Source organism: Mandrillus leucophaeus, unplaced genomic scaffold, assembly GCF_000951045.1.
Source record: "Mandrillus leucophaeus isolate KB7577 unplaced genomic scaffold, Mleu.le_1.0 Scaffold158, whole genome shotgun sequence".
NCBI lineage: Eukaryota > Metazoa > Chordata > Mammalia > Primates > Cercopithecidae > Mandrillus > Mandrillus leucophaeus.
This window is the reverse complement of record NW_012101565.1, coordinates 1,780,382-1,783,747: the sequence shown is the minus strand read 5'-3', so window position 1 is coordinate 1,783,747 and position 3,366 is coordinate 1,780,382. Positions and strand designations below refer to the sequence as shown.

The window sequence follows — 3,366 nt, the reverse complement described above, 5'->3', positions numbered from 1 at the left end:
TTGGGAGGCTGAGGCAGGAGAATGGCGTGAACCCGGAAGGCGGAGCTTGCAGTGAGCTGAGATCCGGCCACTGCACTCCAGCCTGGGCGACAGAGAGACTCCGTCTCAAAAAAAAAAAAAAAATTAAATAAATAACTGCTATAGATCAATATGAACAAAACCTAAAATGCAATGGAAAAACAAAAGAAATGAATGGATAGCTCAAAGAATAGGAAATAACACATTTTTCTACCTTCTCAGCTTTTGTATATTCTTATTTCCCGTTTCAATCCCTTCTCTACTCCCATCCCCACCCCATGTAGATAATCATTCTTTGTTTTTAGTTTTTGCAAATGTGTATTGTTTTGTTCATTTTTAGACTGTGTAAATGATATTATGCCACATCTTTTTTTCAATACTGTTTTCAGAATTGTAAACTTTTTTCCATAGAGTTCTTGCACATTCTTCATTAATTACTATACATAATAAGTTTCTTTCCTTTTCTTTTTTTTTTCCTTTTTGAGACGGAGTCTCGCTCTGTCACCCAGGCTGGAGTGCGGTGGTGTGATCTTGGCTCACTGCAAGCTCCCCCTCCCGGGTTCATGCCATTCTCCTGCCTCAGCCTCCCGAGTAGCTGGGACTACAGGCGCCCGCCACCTCACCCGGCTAATTTTTTTGTATTTTTAGTAGAGACAGGGTTTCACCGTATTATCCAGGATGGTCTCAATCTCCTGACCTCGTGATCTGCCTGCCTCAGCCTCCCAAAGTGCTGGGATTACAGGTGTGAGCCACCGTGCCCGGCCTCTTTTTTTTTTTTTTTTTTTTTTAAAAACACGGTCTTGTACTGTCGCCCAGGCTGGGATGCACTGGTGTGATCACAGCTCATTGCAGCCTCAACCTCCTGGGCTCAAGCGATCCTCCTACCTCAGCCTCTCGAGTAGCTGGAACCACAGGCACGCACCATGACGCCTGGCTGTTAATAAGTTTCTGTTGCTATTACAGATAGTGTTTTCATACACTTTCTAGCTGGTCAGTACTGGTGTAGAAACATGTTCTCGGCTTTTGTAGGTTGGTCTTGTAACTGGCAAACTTGCAGAACTTTGTTTTCTTTTTTGACACAAGGTCTTGCTCTGTTACCCAGGCTGGAGTACAGTGGCATGATCATGGCTCACTGCAGCCTCAACTTCCTGGGCTCAAGTGATCCTCCAACCTCAGCCTCCTGAATAGCTGGGATTACAAATCTGTGCCACTATACTCAGCTAATTTTTTTCTGTAGAGATGGGGTCTTCCTACGTTGCCCAGGTTGGTCTCGAACTCCTGGGCTCAAGCAGTTCCTCCTCAGCCTCCCAAAGTGCTGGGATTACAGATGTGAGCCACCACGCCTTGCCGGAACTTTTGACTGGTCCTAATAGTTTGGCCAGGAAGGTGGATGGGTGATGAATAATGACCATCTTCCCTTCCCTCCTGGTTCTTTTCTTTCTCTGTAGAACCAGCAGAGGATCCTGTCTGCAGCGAGAGGCAGGCCCTTCCTGTTCTTGACCTTACAGGGAATTGCCTAAAACTTCCCATCAGTTATGAAGAAGACTGAGGGTTCGGGTATACAAACTTTGTTAAGTTAGGGAAGTTCCTTTCCAATCTTAGTTGTTCAGAATTTTAGGCCAGGCACAGTGGCTCATGCCTGTAATCCCAACAATTTGGGAGGCTGAAGCAGGGGGATCACTTGAGGTCAAGAGTTCGTGACCAGCCTGGCCAACATGGTGAAACCTCGTCTCTACTAAAAATACAAAAATTAGCCAGGCGTGGTGGCGGGCACCTGTAACCCCAGCTACTTGGGAGGCTGAGGCAAGAGAATCACTTTAACCCGGGAGGCAGAGGTTGCAGTGAGCCGAGATTGCGCCATTGCACTCCAGCCTGGGCAACGAGAGTGAAACTCCATCTCAGGGAAAAAGAAAAAATCATCAAAAGTTTTTTCTGCATTGATTGAACTCAGACACTATTTTTCTCTAGTCTATTACTGTGAAGTGCACTGACAGCTCCCAAACGCTGGATAGGCCTTGCGTTGTGAGCTAAGCCCTCCCGCATAAGCTGTTTTGAAAAGTACAGTCTTGGCTGGGTGCCGTGGCTTGTGCCTGTAATCCCAACACTTTGGGAGGCCGAGGCGGGTGGATCACCTGAGGTCAGGAGTTCGAGATCAGCCTGACCAACATGGAGAAATCCCATCTCCACTAAAAATAGAAAAAATAAAAATAGAAATAGAAAAACTAGCCAGGTGTGGCGGTGGGCACCTGTAATCCCAGATACTCAGGAGGCTGAGGCAGGAGATCGCTTGTACCCAACAGGCAGAGTGTGCAGTGAGCCGAGATTGTACCACAGCACTCCAGCCAGGGCGACAAGAGTGAAACTCCATCTCAAAATACATACATACATACATAAGTAAAAGGATGGTCTGGGGTTCAGTAACCTGTTACTTTATGCAAAACCTCACGTCTATGCTCATCATGACACACCTGCATTTCCTTACACGGCTCTGCCTGGGATTTGAGCCAGACCTCACAGAATGAAAGAGGTAGCTCTGGATCGTTTCTATTTCCAAGTGTACTTGTACTGGACAGGAATTAATTGTTCCTCAAAAGTTTGGTGGAACTCAGTCGTGAAACCATTTGGGTCCTGGGCTTGTTTTAAGGAAGAAAGGTCTTAGAATATTATTTCTGTTGCTTTACTGGCTTATTCAATTCTCTGTTGCTTTTCATACCAATTTTGACATTTTTATCTTTCTAGGAACCTAACCATTTCATACAGTTTTACGTTTGTTACCATGTAACTGTTCACAGCACTTACATTATGTTTACTAGCTCTGTGGCTGCCGTCCCCTCTTCCCCTTTGTTTCTGGGATGCAGCCAGGACCATCCAGGCGGTGAAGACTGGGGCCCAGCTGGAGTGGGCCAGGTGAGGGGCAGAGCCAAGCAGTAAGCCCACCTCCACACGAGCCCACACCTCCACACGTCTTTTCAGAAAGTCTCCTTGCAGACTTCACCACACCACCCTCTCTAGCTCCTGTCCCTGTCCCCTCTCATCCAGAAAGTCCCATGGACAGACAACCCCCAGTGCCAGGGTCATGGGCGACCCAGCACCTGTGTCCCTCAGTCGTTCTCAGGCCTCATTCACCCGACCTGGGGAGGGGTCCCAGATGCTCAGCTTCCTCCCCACATCGCTTCCTCTCCAGCAGGGCCTTCAAGACCCCCACCCTGCAGCCTAGGGCCTCTCCTCTGCTCCTCTGAGCTCCGTCCCCAGAAACCCAGGGCAGTCTCCCCCAGCTGGTGCTTCAGCTGCGCTGACCTTCTCCAAGACCACCCGTACCAGGCCTGCACTAGGCCTGGGCACCCACTC

At 48.2% G+C, this 3,366-nt stretch overlaps 1 protein-coding gene across 3 annotated transcripts in view; it reads right to left on the bottom strand.

Moving 5' to 3' along the window:
* The window catches only part of MROH1 (maestro heat-like repeat family member 1), a 124,279-nt gene that overhangs the window by 69,984 nt on the left and 50,929 nt on the right, over positions 1 to 3,366 (bottom strand). The gene's annotated exons all lie outside the window — the stretch shown is intronic.